A 15,650-nucleotide genomic window follows, 5' to 3' on the forward strand; every position below is an offset into this window, starting at 1 on the left:
TCTTCATCGTCATTGTAAAGGCATTGCAGTCAGTTATGATTTTAAGCTTTATGCTCAAAACGTACACACGCCATTTAATTAAAGCAGACATGACAGCCGTCATGTCCTTTCGTCCGTATGTATGAACGCAAGGATCTCATCACCAATAATAGCTAGAGACTTGATATTTTAGCTGTAGGGCCTCCTAGTCCCCGCGCAGATCGAGTTTGATAGTCCGATAGTCGATAACTTGCTCCATTTCCAAGTAATCGATTAAAATCGATATCGAAATCCTGCTGATATTTGAGAAATTTCGGCAAATAATATGAGCTAAAGTCACCAAACTTGACATGTAGCTTCTAGAATAGTATATATATATCAAGTATTTTTCATTTTATACCAATCGCCTGTCGGAAGATGAGGGTTCACGTTATCCCCTAGTCGGGAGCTCCCGATTAGAACCCCTTACTTGTTTATCCTGTGGTATCGGAAAATTATCACAATAATTTAGTCTTTTCCTTACTCGGATTTATAGTGCCCTTTTGCACTATATACCCTAAGAGGGTAACTTTCCCTCGCAACGGTTGACACTTCCACCACTTCATCTGTTAGAAATATTTTCTTCTGAATTGAAGAGCTAGGATTTCTAATTGGTTTTTAAGAATAAACTAGTTGCCCAACCAATTTTTGCTGCAACTTTTTCAAATGTGAAAAATCCAATTCGGTAATATAAATAGTTCGAAACAGAAACTATTGTCAGCGCGGATCATTTTAATTACTACAAAAGGATCAACTTTGTGTTTTAATGCGTATATATATATATAAGAATTGCTTCGAAGCTTATGTCCTCATCCGGCACAACATGAAGCTCGACTTTCATCTGAATATTGTCAATCTTGATCTTGATAGTGACAAACTAGGTCTTTCAATTCTAAGCAAGAAGAAGTGAATGTGCTCAATGGCTTATTCTTGTTTATATTGGCTTTCGCCATTACACTGCACGCTCGGTGTCCTGGCTTACCACATTTAAATCAATAAAAATTGTTTTTAGGACAGTTATTTATTACATGTTAGACTGCATCACATTTGTTGATCCAAGTTTACAGGCGATGCGCATGAACCACGAACTTTCTGATAGGTTTCTATCTGAAGTTTAAGCTATTTGATTGTTCGAGCATGATAAAAAAGCGACTTGTTTGCTCTAGAGTCTGGTATACGTTATATAAAATAGTCAATCAAACTCTCATCCTCGAGATCAATTGATTTTGCTATTTCCATGAACGCATATACAAATTCTAATAACGACTCAGCCTTTTTCTGCTGCCGATTTCCCAATCTTCTCCGAATTTCTGATAATAACAATATTACCTCAAATGCACTTTCAATGCGTTTTTAAGCATCTCCTAGTTATTAATACCACGTTGGCTACGAATAAATCATATAGCAACATCCTCAAGCAACTGGTTGGCATAAATAAATAACTGTAAGTAACTCCACTGTACCGATAAAGCGTATCCTTCTAACTCACTCACCCACTGTTCAATATCTCTCAAGCTCGACCCATCAAATTAATACACGCTAGCCTCAACATCTTTCAGAGTAATCCACGACCTGCCTCTTTCAGGACTCTGTATCAACGGTGCAGTGTTAACCGACATGTCAAAAGGGTTATAATGTATTTGTGCAAATGTATGTAACAGGCAGATAGAAGCATCTCCGAACCCATATAGTATATATATTCTTGATCAGCATCAACAGCCGAGTCGATATAGCCATGTCCGTCTGTCTGTCTGTTTCTATGCGAACTAGTCTCTCAGTTTTAAAGCTCTTTCTGTTGCACGCAGTACATATGCCAAAACCAGCTGGATCGGACCACTATATCATGTAGCTGCCAAAGGAACGATCGGTCGAAAGTTAAGTTGCTGCATGAAAATTTTTTTTTTTATCAAGATAACTTGACCAAACTCGGCATTTATTAGTTTTACTATACTCCTCATATATGTATATGCAAGATCCTTTCAACATCGGACCACTTTATCATATAGCTGACATAGGAACGATCGGTCGAAGATTAAGTTGTTGTAGGAAAATTTTTGTTGTTTTTCAAGATATCTTGACCAAACTCGGCATTTATTAGTTTCACAATGCTCCGTCCATTTATGAAAAATCTTATATACATCGGACTACTATATCATATATCTGACATAGGAACGATCGATCGAAAATTAAGTTGTATGGAAAACTTTTTTGTTTTTCAAGATATCCTAACCATACTCGGCATTAACTACTTTTCCTATGCTTCTTAGATATGGGCAAACCACTATGAGCATTATGTAAAGATAAGCTCTGCAAGGATATTAAATCTTCGGCGCGCCGCAGATAGCCCGTCTTTCTCGTTTTTTCTCAAATTTATTTTTATTACTGCTGAAGTAAACGAGCGTGAGCTGCATTAGGTGTTGATAGAATAGGGTTCAGGTATCCCCTAGTCGGGAACTACCGACTAGAGTCTCTTACTTGTTTTAAAAGTATTTTTTATACCCTGAACCCATTAAAAATGGATAAACAGGGTATATTGTATTTGTGCAAATGTATGTAACAGGCAGAAGGAAGCATCTCCGACCCCATAAAGTATATATATTCTTGATCAGCATCAATAGCCGAGTCGATCTAGCCATGTCCGTCTGTCGGTCCGTCCGTCCGTCTGCCCGTCTGTCCGTATGTATGAACGCCAGGATCTCAGAACCTATAAGATCTCGGCTATTTTTGGTAATTTTGCTAAATAATAACAGCTAGCCACCAAACTTGATATGTAGCTTCTAGAATAGTATATATATATCAAGTATCTTTCATTTTATAGCTATCGCCACCTCCCCGCTACTACCTCATAGCTATAAATCAAGTAAAAACACCAATTTATGCTGCCCAAAAATAAAAGTAACAATTTAAATATAAATGACTTTTTGATAATAAAAGAATATTCTATGGTACAATAAGATGTACTTTAGAAAATTTCATCAAGATCGGTTAAGAAATACAGAAATGATTAAAGAAAACGTGTTTTGACTTTACTCCTATCAGCGGCAGCTAGCGCAATTTACATGCAAGAATTTCTGTATACATGTACACACACACAGTCATTCGCGCCTACTTTGAATTCTATCAACAGCATTGCAATTGCGATTGTATTGTTTTCTGTGCTGCTATTTTATTGGTTTTTTTCTCATTAAAACTCAATTATTGGTGTGGTTGTTGACTTGGAGCAGCGGCAAGTGGTGCGGTTAGTTGCGAGCTCGAACCCTGCCAAGGGAACATTTTTTTTTTTTCATTTTTCTTTCTTACTACTAAATCAAACGAGCGCGGGCGCGAGCTGCATTTGGTGTTGGAATAAGAGGGTTCAGGGTATCCCTTAGTCGGGAGCTCCCGACTAGAACCTCTTACTCGTTCTTAGCTCTTATGGCTACTATTTAATGAGATTTAATTTGATCTGCACCAAGTACTCGAGGTCAAGGAATTTAAGATTATTTTATTTTATTTAAATTTACTGTAGCCAAAAACAGCCGATCCGATTGGCAGCACGCACATCGCCTAGGCTTTAAGATCTCAGATCGAGAGACTTTCACAAGAGCTGGCAGTTGCATCTTCTATAGTGACGTGCTTAGTTTCAAAATCTCATAAATACGAAATCGTGTGATTTTTTCAAATTGGTTATGCTAGATACTCTACAACCACAGGTTAATGCTAGTGTAGTGCGTCCGGATAAAAACCTGAAAGATCAATGCCCAATATGTATATATATCTAATTTATTTATTTATTTATCATTTATTGAATATCTTTTCAAATAAATTCGAAGAATTTGTAGGAATTGGTCCTGAAACGGTAGCCATGTTATATAAAAAACATCGTGCTTGTTTGTTGTCGGTTTTTAGAATCGTTTCATTAAATTCTGACAGAACTTTTCGTAGCTTACAATTCTAACTTAGCATAATTATTTTAATGCTCTGTGAGGGAGAGCGTACTTACATATGCATATATGATTACATTAATGTATTAGTTCGCGTGCAGCTATATACTTCTCGTTCATTCGCCTCTGGGATGCATGCTCAGCACTTATGCCGTAAGACGGGCAACCGATAACATGCCGTTCATATTAAATTTGATCGTCTCACTGACTTGCACTTCTGTTTTAATATATTTATTTGTTATTTTTATGTGTATGTGGTCAAAAAAGTGTTACAATGTGTCTGTACGAATACACAACACTAGACTACATCCCGTTAGAATTTTGTTCATATTGAGGGACAGATAAAAAGACATTGCAGGAAACCAATACATCTTTTTATACAACCTGATCAACAGGCATAATAGATTAGATACCAGGAAAAATTGTAGAAATGGGTATGCAAAAGCTATAAGTATTTTGACATAAAAAAAATCGCAAATTTTGTGTGATAAACTATATTTTTTTCAAAGAATTATACGATCCTGTCTTGGTGTAGTTTTGAGTGATCTGCTTGCTCTGGCTAAATTATCTGATGAATTTGTTTGTTTATGCTTGTTGATTTGGTAGTAAATAGTTTTCCGCGGTACTTTATAGAATTGGCTGAGGCTTTGTACCGAAATACCAGCGTTCTAATTTATAACCATTTTGTAAAGCTGGATTTGGTATAGTTCACGTGTTTAACCCATATTTTAAAGAAAAAACGGTAAACAAATTAATGAATAATAGGTTTACAAATTGCGAAAAGTTGTGCTTATCGCACGCGCCACAAATAAGAACTAAAAGTATGGAATGTCATAATAGTTTTGTCCAGCCAATAATGCATAATCTCTCACATAACATGTCATAGCAAAGAAATGGATTAACTTATCAGTTTGATCTATTGCTCTCTTAAAGCTGTCAATAGCCACTCTCTCTTGAAAGTATTGTGAATACCGTTACTTCTACGAGTAAAGAGTGACACTCGATGGTATATTGCTTGGAGCTTTGTCAAAAAATTGTTGGACACCATTGTATCTTACATATGCATATATAAGGACGAAATTTGAATAATTTCTAAAACTCCAATAGTTCTGTCTTCTTTGCCACCTCAAAGACAACGTTTTTTTTCTTATTTATTAAATAAAACAAACTAATATCATTACCAGCATATGCTTTCAATATGATTTCAATAATTAAAATGTTTTAACTTAATCTTTAAATGTGATTTGGAAATAATGACCTGAGCTCTAAAATGAAAAAACCAAAAAAGTATGCAAATATACGTGACATGTGTACCGTTGTACTCGTATATACACAAAGGTCATATTTTCTGATGTTTCCATCAGTCCGCAACGGCGCATGCGCCAGTTTAACAGTATTTTCACAAAATTTGTCTAGTGTTCGGGGAATTTATTTGCGCAGCTTAGAGGCTGTAAAAATTATTATTAAGAGGTTGCTATAGCAATATAAAAATACTTTCCATCTATATACTTACAACTTTTATTAACTATACATGACTTATGCATTAGCAGAAAAGTTAATCATCGCAATTTCGAAACAACAAATTTAAGTATTTAAATTCATCAAAAGTTTATATGTATAAATAATTACAGAGAAGTAAATGTGATTTTCCATTTAATTAAGGTGTAATCCATATAATCCGTTATTCATATATAAATAAAATATTCCTAATCTTCTATTCTAATATTTTATTATTATTTTCATTAAGTACATTCAATTGTACTTTGAGATGCTGTGCCAAGTCATGTGTACGTATTTACCGGTTTAATCAGTGTTCCAAATTCATATTATTGACTTAAATATGAAAGCAATATTATTTGATTACAATTATAATATTATAGTGGTCGAATAACAAAGTCTATACGGTTATACATTTTCTCATGCACGAACTCATGTATTTGGAATTTCAATAGGATAAAGTTGTAAGTAACTACATGAAAAAATAAACACATGATATTTTTACCATTTCGGAGGGCAAAGCAGCAGCAAGACATGCAAACGTCGCCGCTATGTCAGATATTTTCATGACTTTAACTTCGGCTAAATAAGTGCGAGCCAAAAAGACAAAAGCATACCGAAGTAGAATGTTCAATTCATGAAACCTTCTCTTTTAAATTCATCTGTTGGCTATCAAAAAGCAAAACGCAAAGTGTATACAAAGTATATATTAATGGTGAAAATGTGCGCCTGTTTCTCTGCCTTTTATTTTTTGGTGTTGCCATTAAGGGTGTACACTCATTTTTTTTTTAATTCTACAAGTGTTCATTTTACTTAATTTCTTAATAACTTAATTTCAAAAAGTGGTGAGTAATGATGGTAAGTTTAAGGATTCGATCAAAAATGATTAATCAATTTAATAATCCTAGTAACCTGGACATATAAAAACAACATCCTAGAAGCCAATTAGAAGGATAAACGCATGGCCACGGCTGTGGCCTGAAAACGTAACAAATGGCATGATTAATTTGTAAAATTGTCAAACTTTAAATAATAAAAGATGGTTAGAAAACTTGTGCATTGTTTTTAAAAAAAATCTTAACTTACGAATTCTATTTTTAAATTATAATCATTATTTAATTATTATTAATTAAATCTTTAATTTTTATTAAAATTTAGATGCACTTCTGGGTTATAACCAAGTTATAATAGGCACTTCTCGAATCCTGAATTTTCGCACATGAAGTCTTTAATTTTCTCTTACACAGTTACTAAACAATCGGAATAGGGCTAATTAAGCAGCCAAGCTTTTAGAATTTCCCATTCCACCCATATAGGTTAATTTAAATCATGAAGAAAATCTTACTTTTAGAGCGGCGGTTTCATGTCTTGCTTCTGATTTGCCTATGTAAAAATAAGAATCGTTAACTTTTTCGTAAAGTTATGTACAATAATTGTCATATTTAAATTCTAATAATATGAAATATAATATACAAATGTATACATATGTGAACCCCTAACAGATAACCTAAAAAAATTTTAACATTTTTAAACTTCGGCGTATTGAATGTGCAAACTAACACATTAATATTTAAATTAAAAAAAAAATAAGAAATCAATGGAGAAGCCTTTCCAGTGCATATTATTCATTTGTTTCATAAAATCAATTGTTGGAATGAAAGAAGGTAAGTTTAACGAATATATTTACATTATGAATATTATGAGATTTATGACATAATGCTGATTTTGTCGACCTTTCCGTTTAACAAATCATAATTTAGCTGGCTCGAGGTCCTTGGTTTATTAAAACCAAGAATAAAAGACAATTTTGATTTAATTCAAATTTTTCTGATATATTTTGGCTGCACATCGGCAACTGTCTTAGGCGCGTTAACACCAAGAGACAAAAAACAATAAACATTAAAATAGATTAAAATATTGTCCCCGCAACATGATATTTTGTGAATAACATTATAATTGTCCATCATTGGAATCTATGCCTTTGTAGTGCTGGAATATGTTTGTAAAGTATAGGCTTGTAAGCTACTTATATTTCTTATTTTTTGTATCAGTCTGAGTTCTTCAGGGCTTCTGATAATCGTGGTACATATGTTAGAGATTTGTATATTTTGGTTGGTTCTGTTGGCTTTTGTGTTCTGATTTGATGTCTTTTTAATAATGTTTTAATTACATTCTGTGGGAAGTCATTTTTGGTCAAGAGTTTTTAAATTTCGTGTCCAATTTCTTTGTGATATATTGTGTGCGATTCGTTGATCATCCTTCTCTTACAGCTTAGTGATGCATTTATTATTATACTTCTTGGGTGGTTAAAGTTAAAGTTAAGTATTCGTCCAGAGGCTATGGGTTTCTTATTAACACCTAATTTGAGTGAATTTTCAAGACTGCTTACTATAAAGTCAAAATATTACAACTTCTCGAATTTTTTAGTTCAGTTCATTCCAGCTTTTATGTATATCTGTTTTGTCCGTTACGACAAAAAAGAAAATCTACATATTTCGTCAAATTTTCCAGTAATGTTGTCCAACAGTTTTTCCATTATTGTGTCTGCGAATACTGAAGAGGCCGCTGATCCCATTGGCATTCCTATCAATTGTGTATATATTTTGTCTTCAAATTTAAAGTACCGGTTTTCTTAAGTAACATAACATTCTGAAAGAACTGAACTCTGAATTAATCATCGGCTTGTCGAAGAATTCTGAAAAAAACCACAAATTTAAAGTTCCCAATTCTTTTTGTGCACACACATACAAACATTAACTTCGGCAATATTGTATCAATGAGAGCTCTGAGAGTATGTCTTCTCTTACGTTTACTTGTATGAATTAGAACATATTAAATTTTCAAAAATAATTAAGTTATAACTGGTACCAACTAAATAGTAAACAAGTAAGAGGTTCTAGTCGGGAGCTCCCGACTAGGGGATACCCTGAACCTTATTCCAAAACCACATGCAGCTCGCGCTACGCGTTAGTTTGTTTTAGTAGTAATAAAGATAAATTAATAAAAACAAGTAAGAGATTCTGGTCGGGAGCTCCCGACTAAGGGATACCCTGAACCCTCTTCTTCCGAAAGGCGATAGGTATAAAATGAAAAATATATATATATATATATATATATATTCTAGAAGCTACATGTCAAGGTTGGTGACTCTAGCTCATATTATTTGCCAAAATTGCTCAAAAAAACAGGATTTCGATATCGATTTTTATCAATTACTTGGAAGCGGGGAAAGTTATCGAATATCGGAAACAAACTCGATATGCGCGGGGACTAGGGGGACCTACAGCTTAAATTTCAAGTCTCTAGCTCTTATTCTGAGATCGTTTCGTTCATACATACGGGCGACGGACGGACGGACAGACGGACAGACAGACAGACGGACATGGATAGATCGACTCGGCTATTGATGCTGATCAAGAATATATATACTTTATGGGGTCGGAGATGCTTCCTTCTGCCTGTTACATACATTTGCACAAATATATTATATCCTTTTTACCCATCTCCAATGGGTTCGACCAATTTTCGACCGATCGTTCCTATGGCAGCTATATGACAGCTGACTACTACTACTATCGGACAACTGACCGATGTAAATAAGATTTTGATATAGTGCATGTATATTAGGAGTATAGAAAGCTAATAAATTCCGAGTTTGATCAAGATATCTTTATAAACAAAAATGTTTGTCATATAAGAACCTACTTTTCGACAGATCGTTCCTATGGAAGCTATATGATATAGTAGTCCGATCTTAATAGGGTTTTGCATATATATGAGGAGCATAGTAAAACTAATAAATGCCGAGTTTGATCAAGATATCTTTATAAACAAAAATGTTTTTCATATAAGAACCTACTTTTCGACATTTCGTTCCTATGGCAGCTATATGATATAGCGGTCCGATCCAGCTGGTTTTGACATTTGTACTGCGTGCAACAGAAAGAGGCACTTCAGCAAAGTTTTATAAATATAGCTTTAAAGACTTTAGAGACAAGTTCGCATAGAAACAGACAGACGGACAGACGGCCAGACGGACATGGCGACATCGAAAAAAAAAAAAAGTTTCCTCGGTAGGGTTCGAACTCGCTACAAACAGCCCCATTGATAATTGAGTTTAAATGAGACGAGAAGGAAGGGCTATCTTCGGCACGCCGAATATATAATCCCCTATCAGACCCAACCTTTTCATAATGTTCATATCTAAGAAGCACAAGAAAAAAGTTAATGCCGAGTATGGTTAAGATGTCTTGAAAAACAAAAAAGGTTTTTCACACAACTTAATTTTCGACTGATCGTTCCTATGGCACCTATATGATATAGTGGTACGTTCTTAATAGGATTTTGCATATATACGGGGAGCATAGTAAAACAAATAAATGCTGAGTTTGGTCAAAATATCGTGAAGAACAAACAAATTTTCCATACAACAACTTAATTTTCGACCGATCGTTCCTATGGCAGCTATATGATATAGTGTTCCGATCTTAATAGGATTTTGCATTTATATAAGGAGCATAGTAAAACTAATAAATGCCAAGTTTGATCAAGATATCTTTATAAACAAAAATGTTTCTCATATAAGAACCTACTTTTCGACAGATCGTTCCTATGGCAGCTATATGATATAGCGGTCCGATCCAGCTGGTTTTGACATATGAACTGCGTGCAGCAGAAACAGGGACTTCTGCAAAGTTTCATAAAGATAGCTTTAAAACTGAGGGACTAGTTCGCATAGAAACAGACAGACGGACAGACGAACAGCCGGACAGACGGACATGGCTATATCGACTCGACTGATGATACTGATCATGGATATATAAATTAGTACATCTATGTCTGCATCTTTGGATTTTGCCAGTTGCATTTAAAAATGCATATAAAAATGAGTTAACTAACGGAGACTTAAGGGACGGTACGTCGCACTTTTATTGTTTCCAAACTTAGACTAAAAAGTACAATCTTTATCAATATATGTAATGCCTGCAGAGACGCCGTCGCTGCCCCAGAGTCGCCGTCGCTGCCGCAGAGCCGCCACCGCCGCTCTCGCAAAAGTGCAGCGTTAGCGCCTCGTGTGCGGTATCGGATGACCGCCGCGGCCGGCAACATAGTTGCGACATATCCGTCGCCACTTGACTCTGGTCATTGGCTTAACCAGAACGCTGGGTCAGCACATACCAATAGTTAGTGGTTAACTACTCCCCCTCTCGAAGACCGACCGTCCTCGGTCGCGTTTAAGTTTTCCAATATCTTCGAGATCTTCCGGGAGTTTCTACGCTTGATTGTCAGCCTATGGAGTCAGTAGACTCCATCTCCCACAGCACAGGCCAACAGCATTATGCCGAAGGAAATCGCCAATGTATTTCCGACTGCAATACTGTCTCTGACCTCTTTGATGTAGTTAAGGTTATTTTCACTTAGGCGGTGAATTTAGGGAAGGCTGAGTATCGAGTCATGGCCGCTGATGTTTAGCAACGGTGATGCCGGTACTACCGGGAACCGATTTTGCACGCTCTTACGATTGAAGTATCGCGTGCCATTTACGGTGGCATGGGCCGAGAAGGCGACGAGGTTTGTCCCATCTATCTTCATCGCAGTGCAATCGTCGTAGGTGGGTATTGCGCTACGATCGTTAATGATGATGATGCGGTCGTCCACTATGGTGACAGGGATAAGATGACTCGGCTGCGTTTGGCAATGGGCTGTACCCCCTGCATGGAGGCCTTGTGCGCAACTGATGCTCTTGGAACGCCTGCAGAATGTGGCAGTTGCAGCTTGTGAACAATTGGCTACGGCCAACATCTGCCCGTCGCAATCGGCCACCAGATTGTCGTGGAGTTGAAGTACAGAACCGTTGTGGGCGACTGGGAAAATTATTATCTTTCTGCATTGCTTACGTATTAAAGGGAACTCGATTATAAAACTTATTACATTATCCTTATGTTCTACCTTAATATTAGATACTTTCAAAATGTCAGTAATAGGGGTCCCTGTGATTTGGTCAGTGAGAATATTCATAAGATCAGAATGATCTGTTATTGTTGGGTTTATTACGTTTATATTTTCTAAGGTTAAAGTAAGCATAAGGTTCCCTATTTCTGTTATCATCATTCTATTGCGTGTGCTTAAGGTTTCGAAGAGGTGGCCGGTATCGGCCTGCTTTTCTTTTGAGGACTTAATAATTCTGTTAACGGTTTCGGTCAGTTGATTAATCTTTTTCTGCATCCTCGAATTTATAGAAATTTGTCTACTCGTTGCAGTGACCAGCTGCATCTGAGTCAGTTCAGTTTTCCTGAAGACGTTTGCGTCCGGGGTGCCCGCTACAACATTAAAGGATGTACCCAAGAAGTCAAGGCTTCTTACCTTGCGATGGTGCACATCGAGAGCGGGCAGCATGTCCAGTGTCAATTTGCAGCAATTTCCTCATATGGGATTGTGGAAACATTCCCGTCAGTTTCATGGTCTCCTCAGTGATTGTCCTATAGTCCGTGAGATTGGTAGTGTGACGTTAGTATCCGTAACTATCCCAAAGTAGAATGTCCCCGTCCATAATCTGTGCGAGTGCGAGTAGTCCGTCACCCGTGCCGTTGTCATGGACATGATTGAAAGTATGCTGAACGTAATCCTTAAATGTTAAAACTACTGTTGTGAAAATGGTAATGAAAAAATTGTGCTTTAAATTCAACGGAGGTTGTCCTTGTGGACCACCCTCCCCTCAATGAGGACCGTTGTCCCCAAGTCCGCTTCAACCTTTTTTTCAATGCACAAAGGCGATAAATTGTTGCCTAGTCTGCGGTTCGTCTTTACGAGGACCTTTTCTCCTACCTCGAAGACTCTGTACCGACGCATTTTATTAACCCTACCGTTCTGCTGGATTTGGGCCCTTTCTATCTTACCTCTAACCTCGCGGGTGGATTCCGGCAGAGAGTTAAGCAAGATGTCCTTAGGCTTCTTCTCAACCACTGAGTGAATGGAATTGTTATACTCAATAGTGGCCTGCAAGATAAGGTCGACTGTGTCAACTATACCCCTTTGGAGCTTTAAGCACCTAGCTATCTCCAGAAGAGTGATGTGAAAGCGCTCTACCTGACCATTAGACGTGCTATGAAGGGGAGGCGCATTTGCCACGCTTACGCCGTAATTATTCAGTAGCAGAGACCTGATAGTCTCTGACTTGAATGCAAGCTCATTGTCGCAACATACTTGCTTAGCCGAAGAGAAAATATTCATTAAGACCAGCAGAGGTGGTCTCGTGTCTTCTATCGTTCGAGACGCGATAGGCTGGACTACCGCAAACTTCGAGAACTTGTCAACACAAGTAAGGAAGAACCTTTTGTCCGTGGAGAAAATGTCAATGTGCAACATTTCTCCAGTCTGTGAGGGAAGTGGCGTCTGGCCAAGTTCCTGCTTCTTTGGGTGTCTGTCGTATTTTGCTTTCGTGCAAATCTTACAGTTAAGGACCACCTCATTAGCTAATTTGGTCATTTTAGGAAAATAGTATTCCGTCATGACCTGTTTCACATTCTCCTGAGCCGCCCTATGGGCTCAATTGTGTTCCCTAGTGATGATGTCTCTTCTATCACTGACGTCAAACACGTCGGCCACGAAGTTTTTGCTATACCAAAACTTCGTAGTCGGAAAGGCTCTTACCAACTCGTGCTGGAAACTGGCCAAGATTGGGAGAGTACACTGAAACGCATTAACCACGTTTGGGTTAATGATGGCCTTTATCGTTTCGATGAGGGCGACCCTATCGGTAAAGTTTATCAAATGGCGAGTTTTTTCGCGGAAAAGTATGAAATTTCTTTTTAGAGGAAAGCGTGTTCACGTTCTAGCGCGACAGCGCGTCCGCTACTTTTTCTTTACCACGCTTATAGAAAAGCTTGGCCCCTGTTTCATCAATGCGCGCTTTCCAGCGCATTATTTTTGAATTGGGATTGCTCTCGGATACCGAGAACGTGAGAGGCTGGTGAAGATATTTATGTCCCTAACCCCGTAATGAAAGTGCAGTGACTTACCCAATGCCCAGACGATGGCAAGCAACTCCCGCTCGTTGGTAGCGAAGTTTGCTTCCCTATCTTTTAAGGACCGGGATATCATAGTAATGGGGCGACCATTTTGCGACAAGACAGCACCTATGCCATAGGCTGAGGCGTCTGTGTCAAGTCAAATGGTTTTTTATAGTCCGGGTACATCAGTATAACGTCTTCCGACGCTAATATGTTCCTAAGCTTCTGGAACGCGTTGCGTTGAGCATCGTTGAATTGTATAGGGACCTTTCTAGACCTGTACTTGCTAATGGATCCGTTTTCCCCTTTTAGGATGTCGGAGATTGGTTTCGCTATTGCTGCTAAGTCTTTGATAAAGCAGCGGTAATAGCTTTCCAATCCCAAAAAGGATCATACTTCAAACACCGTAGTCGGCTCAGCGTATTCCCGAATGGCTTTTACCTTTTCTGGATCTGACTTTGCACCGTCTTTAGTTACTATAAAGCCGAGGTACTCGACGCTCTCTTTAAAAAACTGTGACTTCTCGTGCGCTACACGCATGTTCGCATTCAAAAGGCTCCCTAATACCCAGTCGACATGCCTGACATGGTCCGACTCGTTTTTCGAAAAGACGATGACGTCATCTACATAAACGTAACAAGATTTTCCAATCTGCTCCCGCAGGACGTCATCCTTGGTTCTCTGAAAAATGCTCGCTGCATTCTTCAAACCAAAGGGAAGTCGACAAAACTAGTACTTCCCGCCATTGATCGAAAAGGCCGTCTTCTCACGATTTTGCTCGATTTCGACTTTCTAATTATGCCGTTTTTAAGTAGTTCGCGACAAAATCCTCTACACCCCTAGGATAGGGGTATAGCTTTGAGTAGACCACATTTTCGACGGTCGTACGGATCGTGGCCACAACAGCCGTGTTATAAGGCAGCGCCTCGTTAGAGTCCGCAAAAGCCTTGGTGTTTCGATGAAGTACTCGCAGGAAATCTGCCTTCACCGCAGGTGGTGCCTCGACTTCTTTATTCTTCGTGTGATAAACGCTCACACATTTGTGGTACTGCAACGCTTCCGAAGTCGCACCAAATTTAAACATACCTTTTTTTAGGCATAAAACCGTTCCCACCTGCTTTAGCAGGTCCAGCCCTATAATTCCATCAAAAGTGGATAAAGAATCTAGTAGGAAAAAATATGTGTCGCACCCAAGCATACATAATTTGCATTTTTCGGCGATGTTGTTGGACCCAAGAACGAAGTGGACAACGTAAGGGGACTCGACAGGGACGACGCCTTTAAGGCGTTTGTGCGGCCTGATGGAATTTATTGCCGCACCCGTGTCGATTAAAAATCTCATATCTTTCCCCGCTATTCTCCGTCGAATGAACGGTAGCAGGGACCTTCCCCTAAAAAATTAGCGCTATCGCTATTATAATCAGGGTTATGTTCGTCTTGTTGTTCGTCTGACGCCTCTTGTGCCGCGTCGGTGTACCCTGCGCTCTCGGCCTCGCTTGCATGGACGTGGTCTACCCCTTGCCTCCTTTGGCCTGTCGCGCGTTCCTATCCGGCAGGGCGTTTATTTCCCTGACCTTCGCTGGCGTTAAACTTAGCCGAGCCATGGGAATTCGAAAAGTTTGTGGGTTGCCTAAAACGGGAAGAAGAAGGGTCGACTTCCATGGGGCATTATCGGCCCAGCCCTATTCTGGGCTTTGTCTGTGGATTGGCCGTTCTACTTCTTGAAATGAGGATTCTTGCCCTGGCCACCCTGAGAGAATTGCTTTTTTCTTGCTGTTGTTGTTGCTGGCGCCCTTGTGGGCGCTGCTCTGGACGAGATCGCTCTTCTTGCTCCCTCAATATATGCAATGCCTGCAGAGACGCCGTCGCTGCCCCAGAGTCGCCGTCGCTGCCGCAGAGCCGCCGCCGCCAAAATCGCAAAGTGCAGCGTTAGCGCCTCGTGTGCGGTATCGGATGACCGCCGCAGCCGGCACGTAGTTGCGACATATCCGTCGCCACATGACTCTGGTCATTGGCTTAAACAGAACGCTGGGTCAGCACATACCAATAGTCAGTGGTTAACTTATATACTTTATGGGTCGGAGATGTCTATGCATTATACATTTCACGACAAAATTATAATACCCTCTGCAAGGGTATAAAAAACAATAAACATTATAATGAATTAAAATATCGCAACATGATAATTTGTGAATAACATTAT

General features: G+C 38.6%; 1 long non-coding RNA gene across 1 annotated transcript in view; it reads left to right on the top strand.

The window, feature by feature from the left end:
* The first annotated feature begins 5,777 nt into the window (after positions 1-5,777).
* The window catches only part of LOC135438812 (uncharacterized), a 113,292-nt gene continuing 103,419 nt past the window's right edge, over positions 5,778-15,650 (top strand). Inside the window, exons 1-2 of the long non-coding RNA XR_010437938.1 lie at positions 5,778-5,902; positions 6,941-7,102. This is a non-coding gene — a long non-coding RNA (uncharacterized LOC135438812). The remainder of the gene's footprint in view (positions 5,903-6,940; positions 7,103-15,650) is intronic.

This window comes from Drosophila montana, unplaced genomic scaffold (genome assembly GCF_035044405.1).
Source record: "Drosophila montana isolate Dmon_TW-CO22-7 unplaced genomic scaffold, ASM3504440v1 contig_384_1, whole genome shotgun sequence".
Classification (NCBI taxonomy): domain Eukaryota; kingdom Metazoa; phylum Arthropoda; class Insecta; order Diptera; family Drosophilidae; genus Drosophila; species Drosophila montana.